Here is a 10,655-nt window from a genome sequence, read left to right as displayed (position 1 = left end):
TCGCTGATCTCACGGACTGACAGAAGGGTGAGGAGTCCGGATCGATGCTATCAAAGGAATAATGTCCTTCTTTTTAAAGCAAGGGAAGCACAATCATAAAAAACGATATTCTTTTAAAATACACTAATATAAGTGCCACTTGATTTAAACTATCTCTGATAAGTTAGTGGCGTTATATAAATATAAGTCGTTGTGCTTGTGTTATCCTTTTTATTGTGATTTAATTCTGATGTCAGTGTCACGAACAGACAGTCATGTCCTTTGGCTTAATGCTATTATTTTCTCCACAAGGTTAATGTCGGTTCAATTGCTGGAATAGACTATGTACCAGAGACTCTGCCTTTTTACATAACATCTGTTGCGCAGAAATAGATTTTGCTTTCCAACTGTATTTTGGATGATATTTCTAATGGACAACACAACCCCATCCACCCTTATTAGTTTGCTAACTCAGGATGCAGACATTCCTGAGTGTTTGATCATGTGAATTCTGGATGCATGCTATTTGATCACATGACACTTGCAACTGTTAATTGCATTTGTCCTCTTCGGGTTGGGTCACTGGAATTTTAATGCATGTCTTTGGGGTTTCATATTGCAGCTGATGTGCAAGAAGTCCCAAGCATCAAAAAGTCACCACAAGAAGCAACGAAAGAAAACCAAGGGTGGGGAAAAGTCTTTTTCAAAATGTAGATGCTATAGAAACAGAAAATTCTTTTAATACTAGCAAGATTAGGCTGCATCTGTGGAAAGAGAAACAGAATTAACAATCAGGTTCAAGATTCTTCAAAGACAAAAAAATCTGCAGATGCTGGAAATCCAAGAGACACACAAAAAATGCTGGAGGAACTCAGCAAGCCAGGCAGCATCTATGGAAAAGAGTAAACAGTTAATGTTTTGGGCTGAGACCCTCCATCAAGACTGCAAAAAAAGATGAGAAGTCAGAGTAAGGTGGGGGGGGGGAGGAGAGGAAGAAGTACAAGGCAGTATGTGATAGGTAAAACTCAGAGAGGGAGTGGGGATGAAGTAAAGAGCTGGGAAGCTAATAGCTGAAAGAGATAAAGGGCTGGAAAAGGGGGAATCTGATAGGAGAGGGTAGAAGACCATGGAAGAAAGTGAAGGGGGAGGCGCACCCAAGGGAGGTGATGGGCAGGTAAGGAGATAAGGTGGAAGAGGAGAATGGTGAAGTGGGGGGGGGGGAGCATTACCAATAGTTCAAGAAATCGATGTTCAGGCCATCAGGTTGGAGGCTACCCAGATGGAATATAAGGTGTTGCTCCTCCAACCTAACTGTGGCCTCACCACAGCAATAGAGGAGGCCATTGACTAACATGTCAGAATCGAATGGGAAATAGAATTAAAATGGGTGGCCACCAGGAGATCCTAATTTTTCTGGAGAATAGACTGTAGGTGCTCAGTGAAATGGTCTCCCAATTACATTGGGTTTCACGGATATACAGCAAGCCACACTTGGAGCATTGGATACAGTAGGTGATCCCAGGAGATTCACAGGTGAAGTGTTACCTCATCTGGAAGGACTGTTTGGGCCCTGAATGGTAGTGAGGGAAGAGGTGTAAGAGCAGGTATGGCACTTAATCTGCCTGCAAGGATATGTACCAAGACAGAGATCAGCGGGAGGGATGAATGGACAAGGGAGTCCCATAGGGAGCGATCCCTGTGGAAAGCGGAAAGTGGGGTGGGGGGAGGGAAAGATGTGCTTGGTGGTGGGATCCTGTTGGAGATGGCGGAAGTTCGGGAAAATTATATGCTGGATGCAGAGGCAACTGGGGTGGTAGGTTTACTCTTGTATGGACCATTTACTGTTTTCCATAGATGCTGTCTAGGTTGCTGAGTTCCTCCAGCATTTTGTGCGTGTTCTCAGGATTCTTCATCTGAGTGGGAAAAGAGAGCAAGCAAGTTAGTTTTAAGCTGTGGAGAAGGTGAGGAAGGATAAATAGCCTGAAAACAATATGTCTGATAGAATGAGACCAGCAATAAGTGGAATTATACCGAAGAGTTATCTGGTTCATGGGTTCATAGGGTGTAGTTAGAAAGATAGTAAATGAACAAGAACTATGAAATTAGTCCTAATGGACAGTGAGAATATAAAAATGGAGCATTAAAATACAAAGCTGTAGGATATGCACATATCAAAGTTGCTGGTGAACGCAGCAGGCCAGGCAGCATCTCTAGGAAGAGGAACGGTTGATGTTTCAGGCCGAGACCCTTCGACAGGACTAACTGAAGGAAGAGTGAGTAAGGGATTTGAAAGTTGGAGGGGGAGGGGGAGATCCAAAATGATAGGAGAAGACAGGAGGGGGAGGGATAGAGCCAAGAGCTGGACAGGTGATAGGCAAAAGGGGATACGAGAGGATCATGGGACAGGAGGTCTGGGAAGAAAGACAAGTGGGGGGGACTCAGAGGATGGGCAAGAGGTATATTCAGAGGGACAGAGGGAGAAAAAGGAGAGTGAGAGAAAGAATGTGTGCATAAAAATAAGTAACAGATGGGGTACGAGGGGGAGGTGGGGCCTTAGCGGAAGTTAGAGAAGTCGATGTTCATGCCATCAGGTTGGAGGCTACCCAGACGGAATATAAGGTGTTGTTCCTCCAACCTGAGTGTGGCTTCATCTTTGCAGTAGAGGAGGCTGTGGATAGACATGTCAGGATGAGAATGGGATGTGGAATTAAAATGTGTGGCCACTGGGAGATCCTGCTTTCTCTGGCGGACAGAGCGTAGATATTCAGCAAAGCGGTCTCCCAGTCTGCGTCGGGTCTCGCCAATATATAAAAGGCCACATTGGGAGCACCGGACGCAGTATATCACCCCAGTCGACTCACAGGTGAAGTGTTGCCTCACCTGGAAGGACTGTTTGGGGCCCTGAATGGTGGTAAGGGAGGAAGTGTAAGGGCATGTGTAGCACTTGTTCCGCTTACACAGGTAAGTGCCAGGAGGGAGATCAGTGGGGAGGGATGGGGGGGACGAATGGACAAGGGAGTTGTGTAGGGAGCGATCCCTGCGGAATGCAGAGAGAGGGGAGGCGGGAAAGATGTGCTTAGTGGTGGGATCCCGTTGGAGGTGGCGGAAGTTACGGAGAATAATATGTTGGACCCGGAGGCTGGTGGGGTGGTAGGTGAGGACCAGGGGAACCCTATTCCTAGTGGGGTGGCGAGAGGATGGAGTGAGAGCAGATGTACGTGAAATGGGGGAGATGCGTTTAAGAGCAGAGCTGATAGTGGAGGAAGGGAAGCCCCTTTCTTTAAAAAAGGAAAACATCTCCCTCGTCCTAGAATGAAAAGCCTCATCCTGATATGCACATATCAGGTTATGCTAATATACAGAGAAAAACTGAATTACTATTGAAAATCAGTGGCGGCGCCAGAGATTTTTTTCTTGCTGGTGTTATGGAGGGGCTGAATGATTCAGTGATAGTGCTGAGGGATGCATTATGTGCCTACTATAAACGCCGCTGTTGATTCACAAGCAACAGCAAGTGAACTGTTACAATGTCAACAGCATCAGGGACAACCTGGGCTACACGAAACATAAACAAAAAAAACAAACAGAGCATCCGAGCAACAGCGGACAACGTGAATCACGCACCAATCCCGCAATCATCGTCAAATGCGTGCTTCTCAACTGAAAAACACAAAACGAATCCACTGCTATTTGCACTACATAGACAGCAATGCCAAAAGATACACTGTTATTAAAGTCAAATAAGGCAAACAACAGATGCAAGGCTTTACCAGGAGTTGGACAAATTATACTCTGACCATGCAATACCTCAATTAATTTGGCTATTGAACTTAAAACAAAAATCAACAGAATCACCGCTTGGAAGTCTAAGCAAAACCAGTAGGCTTAATAGCAGTAAATGTAATATTTTAGGATTTGCAGGAAACATAAGGACTATGGGGTATCCACCACAAAATAATAATAATAATCAGCATTAGTCTTGGCCCAAATTTTTTAAAAATCAACTGCACTCACCATTAATGTTTTCAGAGAAGCACAATCCGTCTGTTTTTGTGATTGATGGTGAAAGCATCATGATTTTCTGGATGTCAAGTGCTTTGGTCCTCCAGTTGTTTATGGCCAACAGAGCCAAGTTGCTGTTCCGAGCGTCACCGCTGCTATTCCTGAGGTAGTTTTTGATGCATCTGAGGCAAGAGAAACTCCATTCGCATGAGGCAGATGTAACAGGCAGAGTCAGTGATATGCAGATTAGTTTGTATAAATCTATAAATGCATCACAGTAGGGTCTCATTAGAGCTAGAAATTCCACTGTGTCATTCACTGTCTGTCCTTGCTTTTGTTTTATTTCCAGCAGACGCTGAACCTGATGTAGCTCTGCAGTCAGGTTCACTTCAGTCACTCCATAGTATTGGGCCATTGGCCAAAGACAATTCTTGTCTAGGGAGAACTCGTGTTTGGGACTCAATGCTGAGACTCCAGTCAGAACACCCCCAGTCTCAATTGAGAACTGTCTTTTCATTTCAGTCAGAAGTCTGTCTATAACTGGATAGAAACAATGGTTGCAAAGGTCATCAGAGGATGTGACAGGTGTGCGTTCAGTTTGGGCCTCAACAACAAAATCATGTAGGCGGTGGGGTGGCTGGGCCTGTCTCCTTTCAGGTGTTCTGCTCTGTATACCGGCCTTGACGCACAGGTCCCTAGCTCTTGTCTGAATTTCACTCCATGATTCCTCTCCCCGTTTTGCTGAGAGTGCATCGATAACAGACTGAGCCAAGTCCACAGCGGATGAAAGCTCCAAACTGGGAGATTGTAGCTGGTCTGACATGAACTTGATGACTCAGACTAAATCCTCAAACAGAGTGAGAAGTAAAGCAAACTGCTCGTCAATCAGTCCATTTACAGCTCTGGCCTCTGTGTGCATTTGGTTGACCCATAATATCCTGTAATGTAGCTAGAATGGCAGGGAGCGATTTCCTTATAGCCCACAAAGCTGTATACTGCCATGCCCAGCATGTATCTGACAATTTCTTCAACTCCATGGGCAGTGCAGTTGATTCCAGTTCTCTCTGTTTCTTCATGAAAAGATCATGGGCAACAGAGTTTGAAAAGAAGTTGTAAAGCAGCTGCACGGTTTCAAAAAACTCACCTGCTTGTGGTACATTGCTCACAACATCCACTAAAACAAGGTTAAGTCTGTGAGCATGGCAGTGTATATATAATGCCTGCAGGACCTCTTTCCTGAACCTCTCTTGTACCCCGTTATTGCACCCGGGCATCACTGCCGCCCCGTCATAACACTGACCTATACATGCGTTCTCATCAATAACACACTGGGCGAGTGTCTGTTCAATGCTTTTAAGAAGCGACTCTGCGTCCAACCCTTCTGCTGGAGTGAAGTGCAAGAATTCTTCAAGCACTGTTTCGTTATTCAAATACCGCACCACCACTGATATTTGCTTCTTTTTACTCAACTCTTTACTTTCATCAACAATGATGGCAAAATATCCAGCCTCCTTGATTTCTGCACTTATTTGACATCTGACCATATCTGCCATAATACCCATAATTTCATTTTGGATATCGTGATGGGTTTTTTTGCATTTCCAGGATTGTCCTCTAATTTTTTTAGCTACAGTCTTATCAAACTTCCCAATTACACTGAGCAACTCAACACAGTTTCCCCTATTGCCAGATCCATCATTCTCCCGGTGTCCTCACTGGGCAATGCCTTGGCACGCAGTAGAGCGTAGAGACTCAACCACTGCTCTCATATGATTTTCTTGGACAATCTTTGCATGTCCTTTATCAAGCATATTTCCCAATCTTGAACCGTCTTGTTTTCTCAATCTGAATTCGGCCCATGCCTCCATAGCAAACTTATGAGCTGCACTTACATGGTGGGTTTTGAAAGCTGTTGTAGCTTTCCGCCAGTTGCAGTAACCGGTGACAGTGAAGGTAGACTCAGAATGGAACCCATGTCCTCCACACAGGAAATGCCTGCATGCGAAGCAGAATGTAGCATCTTTTGTGATTGAATATTCCAGCCAGGAGTACAGGTCAAACCAGCCACGAATACTCCTTTGCCGATTGCCAAACTGTTGCGAAGGGTACTTTTTCAATGCTGGCTGACGGGGTCCTTCCTCAGGCTGCTGGCTAACATCGCTAACAGTATTCCCACTCACACTAAGAGCAGCTTCATCCACGTTCTCTTCTGAATCCCGCTCCATTTTTTGTTCCTCTATTTCACCCTCACACTCCTTCGATGAACTGCTGTCGTTCTCATCCCCACTTACTTCTTTCTGCATGTCACTTTCAATTAAGACATGCTCAGGCTCAGACACTACTGATTCCTCTGGATGAGGTCGTTTTCTGACTAAAAATCGATCCATTTTTCACGCCGGCCAAAATAATGCACGTGCCAGGCCCACGCTCGCTTGTAAAAGTACAATGTGCACGTGTGGCATCCGTTAGTCTCGCGAGACCATGGATCTGCGCCTGGATGTATACTATCAATCTCTCACATGAGTGAGAGTGAGTGACATTAGCACCTTAAGTGATCTTAGATCAGCTCAACTGCTCTGAGGACAGCAATGGCAAGACATTGACAATGAACGAATAAGCAGAAGTGTGGAGTGGATCTGACAGAGTTTATAACTTTATTGCTGCGTGGGTGCTATGGTAATTGGGGGCGCTGTTTCACTAGATCAACTGGAGAAACAAGCTGTATTCAAAACTATATGGAGAAAGCAAAGCAGCTGCAGTTAATTTCTTGGTGGTGCTATGGTGGTGCTATTGCAATTCCTGCACCACCTTAGCACCGCCCCTGTTGAAAATGGATGAGCTACAGCAGAAGTGGTCAGTTGTAACACAGTCATTGCCACTTCTTCGCAATTCGAGAGACCTAGTTTCAGCCATGAACTTGAGTTCCAACAATGTGGAATTTTCACTTCATGCCTGTGACTATGTGGATTTTTGGTGGGTTTTCTAGTTTGTTGCCATGTCCCAAAGATATCCTGGCAGTTAACTGGATATTTTAAGTTAGCCATGATTTTCAAAAGAACCAAGATGCTGGAATCTGGAGCAAAAAAAAACAGAGGAATTCAATGGGACATGCAGTGTCTGTAGAGGGGGAAGTTAGATACTGGAATGTGATAAGTGGAACGGGATAAGGAAGGGATTATAGGAAAATAGAACCAGATGGGTGAGGAATAGGAGGGATAGGCAAGGGAGGAGAAATCCAGGTGGATAGCTGTGTTGTTGATGAGCAAATGGAGATGGAAAAGTTGAACAAAGGAGTAGAGAATCTGGACAATTGGTGGGAATGAGAAAGGGAATGTACGTAACCTGAAATTAGAAAATTCAATGGTCTGTACTGTTGGGTTGTAGGAATATGAATATAAGCATTCTGACAGGCTGCATCACTGTCTGGTATGGAGGGGCTACTGCACAGGGCTGAAAGAAGCTGCAGAAGGTTGTAAATCTAGTCAGCTCCATCTTGGGAACTAGCCTACAAAATACTCAGGACATCTTTAGTGGGAAATGATATGTTCTTCTTTGAGATTGAGTTTGGTTTCACCATGGCAGTGGGAAAGGCCAAGGACAGAAAGACAGATCAGTGTGGAAATGGGAAGGGAGTTGATGTGACCTGCAACCAAAAGTTCAAGATGGCAGTAGAAGAAAGGATGTAGGTGCAATACAAAATGGTTGCCTAGTCAAAGCTTGCCCTCACCAATGTAGAGTCCACATCAAGAACATGGAATGCAATAGACAAGATTGGGGGAGTCACCCACTGTAACAGGCTGGGTTGATCAGACCCTAAAGACTCACACCAATTTGAGTGTCCATGAAATGTGGTAATAAGCATAGAAGTGCAGCAAAGCAACTTAAGCCTAATTTATTATCATAAAACAGAAAGCACAAATAATGCACAATAAATACAATATATTCCTTGGTCTAGGTGAAGTCCCAAGAACTGAGCGAAAGGTGTCTCAATAAATATGGGTTCAACCCATAAGCATAGCGAGACACGGAGACAGCCAAATTATTTGATGTATCGTTCTCATGCCACTGGTGCCTTGTGGCCAAGAAACAATCCAGTCGCTATTAGCAAACATTTAACAAACTACAGTGTTTAACCTGTACACACACCTTACATGCTGCGAGATCACAAAGAGTTAAAGTGTCAGATTTCCATCTGATATTCTTACAAAATTTAATGCCTGCATGGGGGTGATGAAAGGAGAAGTGTTGCACCTCCTATGGCTGCAGGAGAAAGGGCTAGCAAAAATGCCAGGGGACGAGCTTCTTCTGTCTCTTTAAAAAAATTCTGAGGAAGAATCTTTAAACTGAAATGTTAGCTTTGTTTTCTTTTACAGCCTGACTTGCTGAGTATTTGCAGCACTTTCTGCCTTCACTTCATATTTCCAGAGTCTGCATTTTTAAAATTTTCAAATGCTGGCTAATCAAATAGGCTGGGAAACGAGTGTTCGTCTGGGTGCTTCTGAGCATCTTCTTGATATGAGACTGGCCTCTGACCAAGATGATGTCACTACATAGGCAAAGCTATTCTTTTTTAAGTATGCCAGCTTTTAGTAGGTAATGGCTTTACCTGTCTGAAAAAAATAAATATGACTATCTTTTTTTGTTTTTTTTTGTAAAGTAGGCTGCTCATTGGTTACAGGATGAATGAAAAGAGCAGCAGAATGCAGAAATGTGTAGCTCCAAATAGATGAGGTTGAAACAGGGCAGACTGTGGGAGGATTTGTATCATGTGATCATCTGCGATAGATTGGCTCATTTCAATTTAAAGGAGCAGCTTTGGGTCTAATGGATTTGCTTTACACAGGAAACCAATACCACCTTGGTGTGCCACCTAGTGTAATACTACCCATTATTGCAGCACTGCGGGCAAGCTGGATTGATTGAGGTTCAGTGTGTTTATGAGAGGACAAAGTAATTGTTGCAATGTAGTGAATTCACTCATCAGCATCATCATCAGGTGCCATGCCCAGTTTGAGCTTTGCCTGCCATGGCTCACACACTCCTGTTTTGGGTCAAGTGGCTCAATTACTGTAATTGGTATTCACTTCCAATTCTCTGGCTGCTGTCTCCATCATCATTTGTTTTTGTCTTCCTCTTGCTTTCTTCCCTTCAATCTTTCCCATAATTACCGTGCATTCTAACTCTTCTTTCCTAATCACATGCCCAATGAAGTTACGTTGCCTCTTCGTGATCTCATACATTATTTCTCTTTTTGTGTTTGCTCTGTTCATGACATCCTCGTTAGATATTCATTTTGTCCGTGATATTCTTTGCATCCTCCTCAAAAACCACATTTCTGCTGTTACAATTCGTTTCCTCATGTTACTAGATATTGTCCAACATTCTGAGCCATATCACATAACTGGATAAACATAGGATTTCAGTACTCTGAGGCGGGTTGTCATGCCTAGTTTAGTATTGGTCAGTATACTCTTCATTCTCGTAAAGATGTCTTTTGCCATCCCTATTCTTTGGATGTCCAAGTCGCACCTGCCATCTGATGTCACCCAGCTTCCTGAGTAGCAAAAGTTCTTTACTTGTTTTATGTCTTCCCCATTTATTCTCAGCCTGCAGATAGGATTCTCCTTTTTTTTTGGATATCACCATACATTCTGTCTTTTTGCAATTGATAGATAGACCCATTTTTGCACTTTCTTCAACAATTATATCAATTAAGTTTTGTAGTTCTTCCTCCGTACTTGCAATTAACACGGTGTCATCTGCATAACTGAAATTATTGATGTTTTCACCACCAACTTTGATGCCCAAGATGTCTCTTATTTTTTGTAATATTGTTTCACTGTACATATTAAATAAATCAGAGGAGAAAACACACCCTTGTCTAATGCCTCTTGTCATAAGGAGGTGGCTAGGAACGGACCCAAGTGCAAGACACAGACACTGAAGTACTAGGGACAGGACTAGGATACAGAGTGAGGGCAAGGACATGGACACAAAACCCGGGAACCCAGAACAGGACTGGACAAGAGAGCCAGGAGCCCTGGCTTGGACTCCGAGCCAGAGACTGGACAAGGATCTTGCATCAGTACCTGGTACCTGGGTCTTGCCTCTGGCTCAGACCCCAGAACTAGGAAAGGACGAGGCTTGGCTGGCAGGCAGGACGAGGCTGGAGTCTTCAGGCTTGAGGCTAGAGACTAGAGGCGAGGCTTGGCAGGAGGCTGGAGTCTTCAGGCTTGAGGCTAGAGACCAGAGGCAAAGCTTGGCAGGAGGCAGGAGGCTGGAGTCTTCAGGCTTGAGGCTAGAGACTAAAGACTAGAGGCGAGGCCTGGGGGATCGCCGGGAGACTCCCGTTGGGGGGGGGGGGTACTGTCATGGTTCTGTTTGGTTGTTCCCCTTTAATGCTCCTTTCTCCCTGATTATGCCCTAATTACAGACATTAGATTTCCAACTGCTGCTACTTTACTTAATTACCGTACACCTGGTTTTCATCAGAGACTGTGAAATAAGTACGATGGCGTCACTACACAGGTCGCCAGTTTGTTGGTCTATTCTTGTGTGATACTTTGTTCTCTCGTCTGCTTAGAACTGTTAATTCTAAGTTTAGTTCCAAGTTCTGCTCTAGTTTCAAGATAGTGCCTGTAGATCCCATCTCCTTGTCAAGATTCGTCTGGTTT

Source organism: Mobula birostris, chromosome 2 (genome assembly GCF_030028105.1).
Source record: "Mobula birostris isolate sMobBir1 chromosome 2, sMobBir1.hap1, whole genome shotgun sequence".
Classification (NCBI taxonomy): domain Eukaryota; kingdom Metazoa; phylum Chordata; class Chondrichthyes; order Myliobatiformes; family Myliobatidae; genus Mobula; species Mobula birostris.
Note: the sequence above shows the minus strand (reverse complement) of the source record.